Source organism: Oryctolagus cuniculus, chromosome 2 (assembly GCF_051225735.1).
Source record: "Oryctolagus cuniculus isolate XC-2025 breed Fujian yellow rabbit chromosome 2, ASM5122573v1, whole genome shotgun sequence".
Lineage (NCBI taxonomy): Eukaryota > Metazoa > Chordata > Mammalia > Lagomorpha > Leporidae > Oryctolagus > Oryctolagus cuniculus.
In genome coordinates, this window is record NC_142868.1 from 45,820,024 (window position 1) to 45,837,844 (window position 17,821).

General features: G+C 44.2%; 2 protein-coding genes and 1 pseudogene across 5 annotated transcripts in view; 2 read left to right on the top strand and 1 right to left on the bottom strand.

Moving 5' to 3' along the window:
- The window catches only part of FZD3 (frizzled class receptor 3), a 91,424-nt gene extending 80,353 nt beyond the window's left edge, over positions 1-11,071 (bottom strand). The window contains exon 1 of one of the 3 annotated variants that reach the window (XM_089325445.1): positions 10,862-11,071. The gene's annotated coding sequence lies outside the window, so the exon portion shown is untranslated. Of the gene's footprint in view, positions 1-10,809 lie in introns of all 3 variants that reach the window. The other 2 variants (XM_051842535.3, XM_051842534.3) reach the window with 2 other exon arrangements.
- A 117-nt stretch (positions 11,072-11,188) lies between these two features.
- FBXO16 (F-box protein 16) overlaps positions 11,189-17,821 on the top strand; it is a 65,060-nt gene continuing 58,427 nt past the window's right edge. The window contains exons 1-3 of one of the 2 annotated variants that reach the window (XM_089325452.1): positions 11,189-11,327; positions 12,446-12,512; positions 13,354-13,867. The gene's annotated coding sequence lies outside the window, so the exon portion shown is untranslated. Of the gene's footprint in view, positions 11,328-12,445; positions 12,513-13,353; positions 13,948-17,821 lie in introns of those variants that run through there. The other variant, XM_089325453.1, reaches the window with a different exon arrangement.
- LOC100339800 (spliceosome-associated protein CWC15 homolog pseudogene) lies at positions 13,897-17,177 on the top strand (annotated as a pseudogene).

The window sequence follows — 17,821 nt, forward strand, 5'->3', positions numbered from 1 at the left end:
TGGGAGACCAGGAGAAGCACCTGGCTCCTGCCTTTGGATCAGCGTGGTGCGCCGGCCGTAGCACGCTGGCCGCGGCGGCCATTGGAGGGTGAACCAACGGCAAAGGAAGACCTTTCTCTCTGTCTCTCTCTCTCACTGTCCACTCTGCCTGTCAAAAAAAATTTTGAGGAAATACCTGAGCAATACATTACTGGGTTTTAAAACTTGATAAGGCCTCTTCCTCTTCCTGTAAGCGGTCTCAGGTGATCTGTGAAAACGGTTCACCACTCACTTGACCCAGAAAACCCCATAGAATAATGTAAATCTTCGTGTTCACTTTATGAGCACTTGAGAAACTTCCCAGGCCATCAAGGCTTTGCATAAATGCAAAGCCATTAAGTATTCAAAAGATGTGACATTAAAGAAGCAATGTAGGCGGTCGTCGCTGTGGCATAGTGGGTAAGGCCACCACCTGCAGTAATGGCATCCCATATGGGCACCTGTTCGAGACCCAGCTGCTCCATTTCCAATGCAATTCTCTGCTATGGCCTGGGAAAGCAGCAGAAGACGGCTCAAGCGCCCCTCAACCCATGTGGGAAACCCAGAAGAAGCTCCTGGCTCCGGATCAGCACAGCTCCAGCTGTTGTGGCCAACTGGGGAGTGAACCAGCATTTGAAAGACCTCTCTCTCTCTCTCCCTCCCTCCCTCTCTCTCTCTCTGCCTCTCCTTCTCAATCTGTGTAACTCTTTCAAATAAATAAATAATCTTAAATAATAAATCTTAAAAAAGAAAAAGAAACAATGTGGGGCCCAGTGCTGCGGCTTAGTAGGTAAAGCCTCCACCTGCAGAACCGGCATCCCATGTGGGTGCTGGTTCAAGTCCTGGCTGCTGCACTTCTGATACAGCACCCTGCTAATGGCCTGAAAAGCAGTGGAAGATGGTATAAGTCCTTGGACCCTTGCACTCATGTGGGAGACCTGGAAGAAGCTCTTGGCTTCCGCCTGGCCCAGTGCTGGCTGTTGTGGCCATCTGGTGAGTGCATCAGCAGATGGAAGATCTCTCTCTCTGTCTCTTCCTCTGTGTTAACACCCTGACAGTCAAATAAATAAATAAATCTTAAAAAAAAAAAAAAAAAAAAAAAAGAAAAGAAAAGAAAAGCCGCAGCAGCAGTGTGTGTACCATTCTGTTGTTAAAAGAGTAGTTTGGGGCCAGCACTGTGGCACAGCGGTTTAAAGCCCAGGCCTGAAGTGCTAGCATCCCATATGAGTGCCCGTTCGAGTCCACAATCCAGCTCTTTGCTATGGCCTGGGATAGCAGTAGAAAATGGCCAAGTCCTTGGGCTCCTGAACCCACCTGGGAGACCTGGAAGAAACTCTTGGCTCTTGGCTTCGGACTGGTGCAGCTCTGGCTGTTGTGGCCATCTGGGGAGTGAACCAACAGAAGGAAGACCCCTCTCTCTGTCTCTATCTCTCTCTGTAACTCTGTCTTTCAAATAAATAAATCTTAAAAAAAAAAAAAAAGTAAACCTTAAAAAAATAAAATAAAATGGTAGAGTCAGTAGGTGTGTCCAGGCCAAACAGTGGGGCTAGACACAGGGCTGGTGGTTGTTGTACATGCTTAAAAATGTAGATGGTGACGTTGAACTTAAAAGTCTGGGTGAAGATTCTCTTACCATTGAACATATCCAGGTGTACAAAGCACCCAAATGTGCCACTGTACCTACAAAACTTACAGTCAGATGAACCCATACAAGAGCTCTCAATTTTATCTTAAGATGATCCTCATTGAAAAGGAATAACAAATTGTTTCTAAATCAGAAGAGGTGGTGGCAAAAACGGAAAAGATATCCCAGAAGAAACTGAAGACACAAAAACTTGTGGCTCAGGAATAAATTCAGAACAAAATAAATGCAACTTGAAAGGATAATAAATAAATTAAAAAATAAACTGATAAAATTTCCCCCTTATACTCCTGCTTACTCCATCTATTTTACCTGATTTTCTCTCAATTATTCCTTTTGACTTATCTGCAACAGAAGCTTCCAACAATCTAAGATAAAGGTGCTTCTTTATACTGCATAATCCAAATTACTATATACCAAAAGCTTTTGTAAAATTTGTCAAGATGTAGAAAGACTAATCTTAAAATGGCAAAACTGTAATTTATGATTAAAAGGGAAAAAAAACAGGGCTGGCATTGTGGTATAGTTGGTAAAGCTGCCACCTGTGAAGCCAGGATCCCAGATGGGTACCAGTTTGTGTCCTGATTGCTCCCCTTCTAGTACAGCTCCCTGCTAATAATGGTCTGGGAAAAGCAGCAGAGAATGGCCCAAGTGTTTGAGCCCCTGCCACCCACAAGGGAGGCCCAGATGGAGCTCCTGGCTCCTGGCTTTGGCTTGATACCACCCGAGCTTTTGAGGCCATCTTTCACTCTGTCCATCTTTCCCTTTCTCTGACTTTCAAATAAATAAATAAATCTTAAAAAACAAACGAAAACAATGGTGGGATTCAGTGAAATTAAAAAATAAAAAGGCAAAGCAAAGATCTTAAGGAATTTCATATCTCCTAAAACAGCACTTCTCTAATTTTAAAGTATAGCAGATCCATGAATCCCCCCACACAGGTCTTTAAAATCTGAATCCTGAAGAATGACATGCCTTTTTTTTTTTTTTTTTACAGGCAGAGTGGACAGTGAGAGAGAGAGACAGAGAGAAAGGTCTTCCTTTGCCGTTGGTTCACCCTCCAATGGCCGCTGCGGCCGGCACACCGCGCTGATCCGAAGGCAGGAGCCATGTGTTTCTCCTGGTCTCCCATGGGGTACAGGGCCCAAGCACTTGGGCCATAGCAGAGAGCTGGCCTGGAAGATGGGCAACCGGGACAGAATCCGGCACCCCGACCAGGACTAGAACCCGGTGTGCCGGCGCCGCTAGGTGGAGGATTAGCCTAGTGAGCCGCGGCGCCGGCTGACATGCATTCTTATGAGTACCTCAGGTTACAAGTACTATGTAAGTCAGGTCTGAGAAATGCTATCCTAAAGCAGGATAATTAAAAAGAGTAAATATGTACTTATACATAATTACACAATGAAATAATTTAAAAAAAAAATAGCAGATAAAGAATATCTTTAACAGAAAAATGGGGAAAGGACAAAAGTTCACAAAATGAATACAAATAGACAGTAAACACATGAGAAGATATTTACCTTTACTATTAACAGTAAGTATAAATATGAAATAACATATTTACCAATTAATGGGCAAAAATAATATGAAAAACAGCACAGGAAAGGGTGTGGGAAAAAGAATATAATCAACATTTTCAAATACTTTGGGTGGGAATGTGAAAGATTATACTTTTTAAAAAATGGCGGCCGGCGCCGCGGCTCACTAGGCTAATCCTCCGCCTAGCGGAGCCGGCACACCGGGTTCTAGTCCCGGTTGGGGCGCCGGATTCTGTCCCGGTTGCCCCTCTTCCAGGCCAGCTCTCTGCTGTGGCCAGGGAGTGCAGTGGAGGATGGCCCAGGTGCTTGGGCCCTGTACCCCATGGGAGACCAGGAGAAGCACCTGGCTCCTGGCTCCTGCCATCGGATCAGCGTGGTGCGCCGGCCGCAGCGCGCCGGCCGCGGCGGCCATTGGAGGGTGAACCAACGGCAAAGGAAGACCTTTCTCTCTGTCTCTCTCTCTCACTCTCCACTCTGCCTGTCAAAAAATAAAAATAAAAAAAAAATAAAAATAAAAATGGCTACTTATAACAAAAGCCCTTAAAATATGTACAATTAGATCCAGCAAATCTTAAGACATATGATTCATAACGAAACTATCAGTATAACATTTGTAAAAATAAAAAACTGGGCTAAGACACCTCAACAGAGCCACTAGTTGGAGTCCTGGATCCTCGCTTAGATCCAGCTCTATGCTAATGTGCCTAGCAAGGCAGGGGATGATGCTCCAGTACTCCTGCGCTTGCTTCCCATGTGAGAGCCCAGGATGGAGTTCCTGGCTCCTAGCTTTGGCCTGGCCCAACCTTGGCTGTTGTGGGCGTTTGGGAAGTGAACTGGACAATCTCTCTCTCACTGTCTCTCTGCTTTTCAAATAAACAAATAAAAACTGGAAACAATCTAAAAGTCTACAATAAGGGTCTGGTAAAATAAACTACAGTACAGCTACATAGTGGAATATTACATATAGTCACTAAGAATAATGAACAGGGGCCTATATTTATTGACAGGATAAGACAATAACAATACAATTAGTAAAAAAATTAAATTAAAAAAGTTTATAGGGGCCCACATTGTGGCACAGCAAGTAAAGCAGCCACCTGTGATGCTGGCATCCCCATTTCTGATCCAGCTCCCTGTTAATGGCCTGGCAAAACCAGTGGAGGAAGACCAAGTGTTTGAGCCCCTGCTACCCATGTGGGAAACCCAGATGAAGCTCCTCAGCCTTGGCTGGAGAATGATCCAGCAGATAGAAGATCTCTCTAATTCTGCCTTTCAAATGAATAAATCTTAAAAAAAAAGTTTATAGAACATGCATCTTGTATTCCCATTTTTTTCTGAAAAAAAAAATGATATACATAGAATATAATAAAACTTTCAATTTTTTTAAAGATAAAATATTATAAATGCTGTATGGAATTTTATGAAAACTTACATTATTATTTTTTTTTAATTTTATTTGAAAGTCAGAGTTACACAGAGAGAGGAGAGGCAGAGAGAAAGAAAGAAAGAGAGAAAGAGAGAGAAAGAATGTCTTCTATCCGCTGGTTCAATCCCCAATTGGCTGCAACAGCCAGAACTAGGCTGATCCAATGCCAGGAGCCAGGAACTTCCCCAGGGTCTCCCACATGGGTGTAGAGGTCCAAGGGACTTGGGTCATCTTCCACTGCTTTCCCAGGCCACAGCAGAGAGCTGGATCGGAAGTGGAGCAGCTGGGACCCAAACCAGCACCCATACGGGATGCCAGCACAAGCGGCGGCCCCACCCGCTACGCCACAGCCCAGTCCCCATTATTTTGTATATGGAAAATTAACTACTAAATCTGTAGATGTGTACTGACTAGATGACAAGAATAAACACTAGGGGCTGGCACTGTGGCAGAGTGGGTAAAGCCTCCGCCTGCAGCATCAGCATCTCATATGGGCGCCGGTTCAAGTTCCAGCTACTCTACTTCTGATCCAGCTCTCTGCTATGGCCTGGGAAAGCAGAAGACGGCCCAATTCCTAGGGGCCCTGTACCCACATGGGAAACCTGGAAGAAGCTTCTTGCTCCTGCCTTTGGATTGGCGCAGCTCTGGCTGTTGTGGCCATCTGGAGAGTGAATCAGTGAATGGAAGACCTCTCTCCCTCTCTTTGCCTCTCTAATACATAAATAAATCTTTAAAAAAATAGAATAAATACTAAGGCCGGCGCCGCAGCTCACTAGGCTAATCCTCTGCCTAGCGGAGCCGGCACACTGGGTTCTAGTTCCAGTTGGGGCGCCGGATTCTGTCCCGGTTGCCCCTCTTCCAGGCCAGCTCTCTGCTGTGGCCAGGGAGTGCAGTGGAGGATGGCCCAGGTGCTTGGGCCCTGTACCCCATGGGAGACCAGGAAAAGCACCTGCCTCCTGGCTCCTGCTATTGGATCAACGTGGTGCGCCGGCCGCAGCGCGCCGGCCGCGGCGGCCATTGGAGGGTGAACCAACGGCAAAAGGAAGACCTTTCTCTCTGTCTCTCTCTCTCTGTCCACTCTGCCTGTCAAAAAAAATTAAAAAATAAATAAATAAATAAATAGAATAAATACTAAATGACTGGTTTATAGCTACTAATTAAGCAACAAGCAGAAAAGCACACTAATGCCTTACTGTAGGCAGTAACAAGAAAAAAGTGATCAATTTAGTAGGAGTTAAAAGTTGACTTTTTTTTCCCCTATTGTTTCTCTCTCACTTGAGGACTTTATTGCCCAGAGCTTTTTTTTTTTTTTTTTTTTTTTTTTTAAGATTTATTTATTTATCCATTTGAAAGGAATAGTTACAGAGAGGCAGGGACAGAGAGTGAGAGAGAGAGGTCTTCCATCCACTGGTTCACTCCCCAGATGGCCACAACGGCCGGAGCTGTGCCAATCCGCAGCCAGGAGCCAGGAGCTTCTTCCAGGTCTCCCACGTGGGTGCAGGGGCCCAAGGACTTGGGCCACCTTCCACTGTTTTCCCAGGCCATAGCAGAGAGCTGGATCGGAAGTGGAGCAGCCAGGACTTGAACTGGCACCCATATGGGATGCAGGTGGAGGCTTTACCTGCTACGCCACAGTGCTGGACCCAAAAACTGACTTTTCAACACTGAAAAAAAAAAAAAAAAAAAAATCAAATCCCCTAAAACTCAATCAAATGTTACACACATTTTGAGAAACTTTTAGTATATATCCCCAATCACTCTTCTGTAACATAATATCTGCTTTTCCAGGCTCATGTGACTGTGTCATTTTTCCTAAGGGAAGATCATCTGCGGAAAAGCTCTATGGTAAAGCTCCAGAGCTGCAGGGCATCAACAAGAATCTGGACCTAAAGAAATTCTGCCAAAATACAGCAAGTCATTAAGGATGAACTAGTGTTTTTGGCATTCTTGCTGATACTATCATATGTTTTACTGTAAGACCATACAGTATTTCAACTGAATGAGACCTACTGGGTGAACATAAGTATAGTGAACAACTTCAGGGATTAGGGGCCAGCACAGTGTGAATGCTATGGCAACAACTCTTCATGCATTATCTGTGCAAGAAGAGGCAATTCACTTCTTCATAGAACAATACAAAACATTTGGAAAATGACTTCAGATTAACCCATTAACTTCCAAGTTTTCAATTCTGCAAATATTTCAAGGACATAATGTTTCAAAGTGACCATCGGTGCTATATTTATTGCCCAATTTAAGTCTATAGGAGTCCTATATGTAGGATGATGGGACACAATTGGTTAAGTCACTTGGTTAACATTCCATCAGAAAACAAAAAGGCCTAGATACTTTTAAGTTTACACATTTCCATTTTTATGAATTATAACACCAGGACTCCGATATCCCCAACTGTTATATATCACTCTTCTGGTGATAAAAAGCAAAAGCCCTTAAAATAAAATCAGCTGAGTATTTGTCCAAAAGGACAGCAATAATGGGGGGAGATGTAACTTCGGAAGACTGTCTTCCTAAGCTGGTTACAAAGTCATGCTCAAATAATTCAGCTGGGAAAGCAGGAGGTAGCAACTGAAATGAGGAAAGCAGGCTGAATTCCAGAAGAAACAATGAGAAAAGTAGACACTAAGGACTTGTCAAGAGGGCCCCGAAACAAAAGATTATGATGAGTAACTATTCTAACATTTTCTTTATAGAAAAGTATCCATTTCATCATTCTCTGTTTAATTTAAAATTCTTGGAAATGTATAAATGCAGGTTACATATTTCCAATTCAGAAATACATCTAAAGGTTTGTCTCAAAGTAAATGCTGGACTACACAGTGGCTAGGTTGGGAAGAAAAGGGATACTCTTTGTCTTTCAGACTGACTCCTCTTCCCAAGAATACATTGCAAGGATTAACAATGACTACCTCTAAACAACTGTTTCTTCTCTCTAGGAAATTACTTTTAGACAAAATATGCAGAGTATATTCACTGCTCGAGTGTTACGATTCCTAAAGAACAAATGATGTTTGGTCTTTTGTTTCTCATATCTTGTTTACAGAATAAATTCATTCTCAGAATATTACCTCTTAGTTACCAGAAGGAACTTTATATAGCTTCATATTTAATTCATAGGTCTTAAACTTCTATTAATCTCAAAGTACATATATCTCTTTTCTTACCTTCCCTACTTCACCTCTCTAATTTTTAAAGCCCATCTAATCATCTACTAATTATAATAAATAATCTAATCCTTCAGAGTGTTGACTGATAAGGCTTAAAAAAACAAAACAGATATTATGTTCAAAATTTAAGTGAATGGTAGGCATCAAAATTCAGTCCAATTTACAAATTACTAAGACTAAAGAAAACAGAAGATTTTCAAAATTAACTTGAAAATAAAACTAAGTTAAAAGATAGAAGATGACTTAAAAAAAGAAGCTGGAATTCCAACCAGGCTTCCCTTTCCAATTAAAATCTACTCATGAAAAAATATCAAGGCTCTGCTTCTTCCCCCTAACATGGTTGTATGGTCTGTATGCTTTGACTACAGAATTATTTCAGTGAGATAAAATCCAAGAACCAGAATTTACTTTTTTAAACCCCCTGGTCCAGTTATACTCATCTCAAACTTCCTTTGCAAAGTATTCTTTATATCCACCAAATTGTCTATAGTTCTTACATGATGAATTAGAAAGCAAAGAGAAAATTCATATTTGATACAATAGTTAAAACTCTTACCTAGCCAGTGAATAGCTGTTACTCTTCAGATATGTATTCCTAACCTTAGAGAGATATTACTACTGAAAACTTCATTTCTTTCCTCCAGACCCTGCTACAAATATTTTCCCTCAACCTGCAATGGATAATGTCTCCAGCAAGTATTTCTGAAATCTTTGTCTTTTTGTGCACTGCTGTGGCTTTTAAGCAGACATACTTCCAGAGTCTGGGGGAGAGATGAGGGGTAGGACAAAAAACTCTGGGGCCAAAATCTCTCTCCTTTGTGAAAGAAGGTAAAGATGCATTGAGAACTGTCTCCTATCACCTGTCTCCTTATGAAGATAAAGTCAATGGCAGCCTAACATTAACCAACTAATATGCTTACAAGTTTTGCAGTCTAAAATGTTACCATTTTACTAACAAACTAATATGAAATGTAAGTTGGGTAGATAGCTTTTCCTTAGGTCAAGTGGGAAACAGACAACTTATTGTGAACAAAAACACTCCAGTTTCCTTCAGTGATAAAGCTTTCACATTATACTACACAAAGAAAGAATGTGCACTTTGCTATTAAATTCCCTTCAACTCTCTCTACTTCAAATATCTCAATTATGAAACTCCTAAGAAAAATCCACCTACATGCTCAAAGTACAAATAAAGCTCAACGAAATATAGTAGCTAAGATGAGGAATGCCTTAAAAAAAAAAAAAAAAAAAAAGCCTAGCCCTTTCTTGTCCTTTTATTAATGGGACACCATTACAGATTTAGAAGAGAGATGAAGATGGAGAATATTAGTAGCAGATAAGGAAAAAAAGGAGGAGGAAAGACAGGATAAAATGGTAGGTTTTATCAACAATTTATTTCCCTAATAGTTTCAAAGCATTTGGGAGGTGAATACTCACATGGGGCAACATGATAAGAGAAGAAAGGGCTGCCTGTTAATTACATGCTCTCTTCAGCTCTATCCTTCCCAGGACTGCCTGATCTCCCAGGCTCTACCCCTCGAAACCCACCCAGTGATGCTTGTACACATCTTTCCTAGGCTCCCTTATTCTGAATCTGTTTATCTTTATATCGTGATTTATTAGCTCAAGTAAATGTGTTTTGGGTTTTTTCTTGCGGGTGGGGTGGGAGATACTGCTGATTTGTTTAAAAGTAAAGATCCTGTTATCTTCAGAGTAACTGCTTCTTCACAACAGAACTAAGGATTTATCTGTTCCTTTTCCAGCCCCTAATACAAAACAAAACAAAAACCCAGCTACCAGCAAACCACCGAAGGCTAAAAGAAAGCTGAGGAGGGAGGGTGGTTACATCCTCAATGTCAGTCAGGTCTTTGTTTCCTTGCTCTTATGTTACTGGCTTTGCAGAGTAACTCAATTCCCATTAATAAATATTCCAGGTCTAGCAAAACTACTTTTCTAAAACATGATTTTGTTTGAATTCTTTTACAGCGCACTTGCTGATGTGGCTGGTCTGCTCTGCTGCTCCATCTATCAAAATTGAAAAGGGAACCAAAATTGAAATTTTCATTTCACACTGAGCAATAAAACTGTACCTCTTTCATGGGATAGGTATCTTTCAACTTTAAGTCCACTGCTCTGCCTAAATTAATGGCATACACTTTTGTCTATTAAAAAAAAAAAAAAGCCATCTTTCTCTTAGAGGAGAGGCACCTAACTCTAAGACTCCCAAGATGCAGAGAGCCTCCAGGAAGATGTTTACATTTCTTCAAACGACACAAGACGAGTTAACCTTGCCTGATCTCAGAACAGCGCCTTTATTTCAGGGGCCATCTATTGCTGATCCAACGAAACCCACCCCGTGGGAAACACGGCCACCATATAGGGGGCAGCCGGAGCAGGCACAGGGGACGCAGCAACAGACTTTGCAAACGGACGAGCTGGAGGGGACAACTTTTGGGCACCGGACGGGAAAGGTCGGCCCGGTGCCAAAACGGGTCCCGGCCAGGGGCGACTCTCGCCGCACGTCTGGGGCTGCCCGAGTGCGGGCGGCGCGGGAGCCCCGGGTGCATTGTCCTTCCACTGACGCCCCCGCGGCGCCGGGCGCAGGAGCGGCTCGGGCCGGGCCCCTGCCCGCCCCACGCAGGGTCTGGGTCGCGAGGGAGGAGGACGCGGCGGGCCACACTCGCACAGGTTGCCCAGCGCAGGCTCAGGACCGACGGGGTTAACCGTCTCCCAGGGCACCTCCCCACCTTAGCTCCCAGCCCCAAACTCGGCGGCCCCGACCCCCGAAGCCCCCCACCTGGGGCCCGGGCCCGCTCCCGAGAAGCCCCTCAGACACCCGCCACAGCCCAGCGCCCAAGGCTTTTGTTTTGGCCGCGACGAAAAGAACGATCCCTGAGGAGGAGGTGCCTACTGCCTCCGCCGCTGGCGGCGGCTCCCCCGCGCAGGGTTAGGCGAAGCGGCAGGCAGCCGCGGCGGCGGCGGTTCATTCTCCACACTCACCGCTTCCTTTCCCGCCCAGCCGGTCCGGGGGAACGCACGCGTCAGAGCTCACCTCAGACCTCGGCGCCCCGCTCCAAGGTGGGGGGATGCAGCGCCGGCCGCCGCCGGCCGCGCGTCCCTTAGGTACCCGGAGCGGCCGAGGACCGCTTGCGCGCGCTTAGGAGCAACGCGACCGCGAGCTTTCGCGAGCGCCAGGGTGCGCGGCTCGGGGAGCGAGTGCGCGAGTGCGCGCGCACGCACGGCGCAGGCGCACAGCGCACACTGGGGGCCGGCGCTCCCATTTTGAGCCTGGCTGTTCGGTGTCCGCCCAGCGCGCTTCGTTGTTGGCTTCCTCGCGCCGTGGGTGACGACGCCTTGAGCTGCCAGGCACCTGCGTGGTCGTTCCCGTTTCTACAGGCGTTCGTCCGAAATGCACTCAACCATTCTTGCAAAGCACTCCTTCCTCTGCTGCAACAGCGCAGCGACAGACAGTCACGGCAGCCTGGGAGGCTGTTCTTGAAAGACCACCGAGAAGTCTGGTCTGAGGCCTCGCGTGCTGATCCCAGGACCCCGGGGGTGGGGAGTGGTCTGGGGCAGGCTCCGGGGCTGAGGGTGAGCTTCAGGCAGGTGGAGGCCCGCGCTCTGGCGTGTTGCAGAGCAGCCGGGAGCGAGAGGCTCGCCCAGCAGTAGTTTACATCCTCAGAACCTCAGGGAGCAGGTGGGGCTTGTGGTTCCTGGGGGCCTGCTCCATCTTTGGCGCCTTAGGAAATGTCTCCCTGTCTCTCCCTTTACACACACACATATGGGAACTATCGGAAAGATGAAAGAATCCTTAGAGATCATCTAAATCGAACGTCTCATTTTTCAGACGAGGAGAAAAGCATGCCAAGAAAGGTTGTTTGACTTGCCCCACGCCACGCCGAGTTTTAAAGGGCAGTCTGGATTCATTCAAAGTCACGGCTGTTTTTCTTTTTACTGCCCCGTTTTAACTGTCCTTTCTCTCGTGGGTAGCACACAGGGCTTAAAGTAATGCAACATTGTGAACGTACTTAATACTACTGAATTGCACACTTAGTGAAAATGGTTACAACCCGGAGCCGGCCCGCTAGAAGGAAAAACAAAACGAAAAGTTAAGATGATAAATTCTGCATTATGGGTATTTTATAAGATTTTTAGGCCGGCGCCGCGGCTCACTAGGCTAATCCTCCTCCTTTCGGCGCCGGCACACCGGGTTCTAGTCCCGGTTGGGGCGCCGGATTCTGTCCCAGTTGCCCCTCTTCCAGGCCAGCTCTCTGCTGTGGCCAGGGAGTGCAGTGGAGGATGGCCCCGGCGGCCATTGGAGGGTGAACCTACGGCAAAAGGAAGACCTTTCTCTCTGTCTCTCTCTCTCACTGTCCACTCTGCCTGTCAAAAAAAAAAAAAAAAAAAAAAAAGTAATGTGGAAGTATCACAGCCTCTGGGCTGTGTAAATGTGCTCACTAAACACAGTGGGAACGGCGTGACACTCCCTGGTGGGAACAGCAGTCAGAGGTGCAAGATGAGAGGAGGTGCAGAAGGAGCAGAGACAGAAGGGACCTTCTTTTTGGGGATAAAAATATTCAAATCCAATAAGCATAAGTGAGATCCCCTCTATGATCCCATCTCTCTCTCCTTCCAGGATGTAACCACCAATAGAAGGATTTAATGAGCTCGAACTTCACAGAAAGCACTGCACTCCCGACAAGGTGAAAACCGGCCCTTTTCTGGATGAACCCGTTTTGAAACCATAAATGTTAACTGGTAATGCATGGTAATTTAGTATTACATCTGTATACCCCAGGCCACCCCCTCAAGCCCCAAAGGCATTGTTGATTCATTTACATATTACCTGGTCACGTGGAAAAACCACTAGGCTGAAATTCAAGACAACCTAAGTTCTAATTTCAGTTTGGCCACTCACTGATCCTTTGTTAAGGAAAGCAGCAACCTCTTTTCTTTTTCAAATGTGAGAAACTCAGATGCTTCCTATTTGAAAACCAAGTGACAGAAAACAAACACAGGGTTTGTACATTTGTTCAAGTCTTTTTTCTTTTCTTTCTTTTTTCTTTTTTTTTCTTTTTTCTTTTCTTTTTTTTTTTTTTTTTTTTTTTTTTTTGATTGCTGTTTTCTTAACTGGTGCCCATAAGAATTGCTTTACATGGACCAAGCAACTAAGAAGTTGTGTTGTGGAATTTTGAACTGTTGGCATACTCCAGCACCTGTTTGTAGTTTTCTCACAGCTGTCAGGACGGTGAGCTTTCCGGTAATTAATTATCCTTGCATTTTCCAGTTTTTCTCATTGGACTTTTTCTTTCTTGTATGCTCACTCTGCTCTTTATTACCAGCTGGGCATTCAATGCCGTTCATTAATTAGACTGGATTTAAAGCATTCCCAAATTTAGAATGATTCTTAATAGGGCATGCCATCTGCTGGTTCCCTGGTATTATCTATCAGCCTGATTCATGAACCAAGACATTGAAATTCCCGGTGAAGCATTTGTGTTTGTGTTGGGCAATTTCCCAACATCCTTCCACTTCCTGTTGCAGGTGCTATTCTTTCGGTGAACCCAGTCGTGAATTCTGAATCCTCCAACCCTTTTACCTGTTGGCCATTCCTAATACCTGGCGAAGTGGAGTCTGCATTTCGGAGCTCCGGAGTGACCAGAACAAGATAACTGGGCATGCTCAGTAGGTACGGGCCGATTTGGAACACAAGGATGGATCGAATGAAGGTTTGCAACGCTGCTCGCTTTTAGGATTGGATACATAGTCATCCTAGCATTACGTCTGATCCTGCAGTCCCTCTCACACTGTTGGCGCCCACGCTTCTTAATTTTATCGTGTGCCTAATTTGGAGCCAGCCCTCCTGGATCTCCTGGCCAATCAGGAGACCACACACTGTCGCCTAAGAGACTCTGGATAGCAGCGACAGAATTTACAAATAGTGATTGGACTCCTGGAAGCTGGGAGGGGTCTGGAAGGAGTCAAAGAGAAAGCTGACCTAGTGCAACTATGGCAACAGCAGCACCAGAGGCTTGAAGAGGAAGACGAGCTGAAAGAGGTGAGAGCAGTAAGCAGTGCATGAAAAAGATGGAGATTGTATTTGGCGAGCTCCTGGGCCTCCCACAAGCCTTGTCACTGGTATTGGTATTTTGTTCTCTCATTTCAGCTGCAGTTCAAGTGTGAAATGCTTCGTACTTGTGAAATTAAAAACCAACAAATAATTATGTGCATATCTATCAAGCACAAGTTATTTGCATTATATTATAGTTCTTGTTTGTTTTTGACTAGTGGGATATAAGATGAGTTTGTAGTTAAACCTACCTATAATCCCATTTCCTGATAATTTCCTGGTAATATTTGAGATACCCTTGTCTGATGACATTACTGTGTACAGTGAGTGGACTGTGTGTTAGCAGAGAAACTAAATCCTATTCTGTTCTGTAAACTCCAAATAAAAATCTGATAATTCACAATGTTCTGAGTTTCACTATACATGTCTACCAGTTTTAATTTTTATTTATTTATTTATTTATTTGAGAGGTAGAGTTACAGACAGAGAGAGAGACAAAGAAAGGTCCTTCCTCTGTTGGTTCACCCCCAAAATGGCCAGAGCTACGCCGATATGAAGCTAGGAGCCAGGAGCCTCTTTCCAGTCTTCCACGTGGGTGCAGGGGCCCAAGGACCTGGGCCATCTTCCACTGCTTTCCCAGGCCATACCAGAGAGCTGGACTGGAAGAGGAGCAGCTGGGACCAGAACCGGCGCCCATATGGGATGCCAGCACCACAGGTGGAGGATTAACCTACTGCGCCATGGTGCCGGCCCCCCAGTTTTAATTCTTAAACTTCTTCCCTCTCCAGTGTTGTAGTCATTGCTCTCATTCATTTCACAAATATTTATTGAGTATTGATTATGTACCACTGTGATTAGGATTCAAGTGAGCATCAGAAAGCCACCTGAGCAAAGAGTTTTGTGCCATATTCTTGGAGTGGCCAGGAATTCAGTGTTTCTGGGCTGAGTGAAGGGAGAGTCGGGGATGAGGCTGAAAAAGCAGGCAGTGATAAAAATCAAAGTGAACGTAGACTTCCACACTAAGGAGTCTGGATTCTGTACCCATCAGAGGCTTTTGAGCTGAAAAATAACATAATCATTTTGTCTTAAAAAATCCCTAACAGTAGACTCTGAACTCCAGTAAAGACTCTGTACCCCTAACACAGGCCCTGTAGGTCCTTAATAACATCGTGGAACAATGGTGATAGTGTGAAGAATGGCTTAGAAGATGAGGTTGGAAGTGTGTGAACACCAGAATTTTGCCAGAGGACTCACCCTTGCTGTTGAACTTGGAACTAGTACCATACCTTGGGGACTAGGGACATAGGCTTTCTGTCTATTTTATCCCAATAAAAATCAATGATGGGTATTCAAGGGCAGTCATTCCAAAGAAAAGAAGTCATGAAAAGCATCAAGACGACTAATCTGTGGAAGGAATGGAAGATCACTTGGTTTGTCTTGTTAACAGAAGGGGGACAATTATTTTTTGTATATGTTATATGAAAGTTATTTCTTTTTAATAGTAGTAAGTGGTCTATACTGTGAACGTGTGTTGTGTATGTGAGTATACACACTGCCTACCTTCTGGAATGGAGAGAGAAGGAATAAATTGTGAAAGGATAATTAACAGGAGATCATGTAGCAGTCTCACTGGCCTGCCTCTGCAGCACCCTGTCACCAAGAGGGCTGCTTTTGGTGGCTTGGCCTACCTCTTGAAAGCTACACCTTCATCAAATTGATTCTGAGGAAAAAAGCTTAATCCAAGTGATTTCTAGCTCAGAGGAACCAAGAAAAAAGAAAGCAACCAGTGCACGCTTTTAGGGCATCATCTAGAAAAGCCACCTTGTCCCAATTCAGAAATTGCACCTGGAATGAGTCAGACCACTTCCGGCACAACCTGGGACTAGAGAGAGACTTTCTCAGCTTAGAGCAGGGGCATTTACTCTATGGTAAGCAAAATTTTATGCTCTTGAGCATTTTTCTAGGGAGAGGATTCATAGCTTTCATCATATCCTCAATGAGATTTATGACCTCCAAATAAGGATTAAAAACAGTTGGCTAAAAGAGGAGAAAGGAAAAACTTAAAAGTAAACAACAACAACAACAATATATATACATATAGTTATATATATAGTTTTTACCTGGGCTCATCTAGACTCCCTGACAATGCTTTCTATCTGTAATATGCCTGCTCACATCTAATTTTGTCATGAGCTACCAACTGAGAATACTGTGATGAAACAATTTCTTGTGGTGATGAAGAAGACTTTTGATGAAACAAAGTCCTTTGTAACTGAGCTAAACATGTGATGACAAAGATAATTAGCTGTCCATTTTGGACAAGAAAAGATGTGTCTAAGGGATGATGTAGCAGGAACAGTGGAGACTTCTTGGAGGCACAAATGCTACTTTGATTATCTTATCTGTAAAGTAAGGATAAGCCATGGTCAGTCCAAGTAACCTCACTTGGTCTCATGACCACCTCTTGGCTAGGGAAAGGGAGGCCATCTTGATGAACCAATGAGGGAGAAGTAATTTCTCATGAGAAATAAAGCAGTTTCATCAAGAATCGCCATGGCATCTCTATGACTTTCAGAAGATGCAGCGTCAGACCTTGAGCAACCATAAAAGATAACAGCAGACAACAAGGTTTGAACCTGCAGGAGGTGGGAGAGGAGAAGAAGTGACTTGAGGCAGCTCTCAAAGCAGTGTTCAAGCAGAGACCTTCCTTATCATACAAAGATAAAATACAGACCTACTTACTACTCAGGGTGTCCTCCAGAGGTTTGTAGTAGTGTCTTCAGGAAAGAGTTGTAAGAGGGAGAAAGAGCTGCTGCAAGCGAGAAAAATAGGGACCATGCAACCCGAGAACATACAACCTTCTCTTAAGTGGCAAAGAAGCCTTGGCTAGACCAGATTCCTGTTGCCAACCTCTATGGAAATGATCCTATAACAGATGAGGAAGATGGAGATTTTGAAGACGATGATGGTTATGACACTGCAGCTCTTCTTGCAGAACTGGAAAAAAAATTGTAAAAGACAGAACTGAAGTGCAGGCCAGGAAGAAACAAGAACAAAAACTGAAGAAGAGAGGATTTGCATGGGGAACCTTCCTAGTGGAGGTTAATCTTACTGGCCCATCCCAGCCTCAGGCCAACTTCAAAGTTAAGAGAAGGTGGGATTATGATGACTTCAAGAACTGTGCAAAAGGGTGTAAGTGATCAGAAGAAAGACAAAAGATTTGTAAATTATTCACTGCCATCTGATTTCACAAAATTTCATGGAGAAATATGTTAAGTATACAGATTTATGTGCTTAAGACTGTAAGATATGGCTGGCACCGCGGCTCACTAGGCTAATCCTCCGCCTGTGGCGCTGGCACCCCGGGTTCTAGTCCCAGTTGGGGCGCCGGATTCTGTCCCGGTTGCTCCTCTTCCAGGCCAGCTCTCTGCTGTGGCCTGGAAAGGCAGTGGAGGATGGCCCAAGTGCTTGGGCCCTGCACCCACACGGGAGACCAGGAGGAAGCACCTGGCTCCTGGCTTCAGATCAGCACAGTGTGCTGGCCATAGTGGCCATTGAGGGGTGAACCAACAGAAAGAAGATGTTTCTCTCTGTTTTTCTCTTTCACTGTCTGACTCTGCCTGTCAAAAAAAAAAAAAAAAAAAAAGAAAGAAAGAAAGAAAGAAAAGAAAAGAAAAAAAGGACTGTAAGATGTTAAGGATCCTTTTGACTTGGGTAGTCTTTTTTCTTCCCAGTCTTCTAAATTGTGTGTAGGCTTCCCTAATTTTAAATTATAATATATCTTTTCCTTCATTGGTAATTTGATAATGGGCTCAGGAATAGATTTAACCCAATTTCTGTTCTCTGACGGTTTCCAGTCATTTTTTTTTTCCAGTATGGGAAAAGGAAATCTGCTTGTAATAAATATTTTAATCTAAATTTTTTTAAAAAAGTGCTTTCATC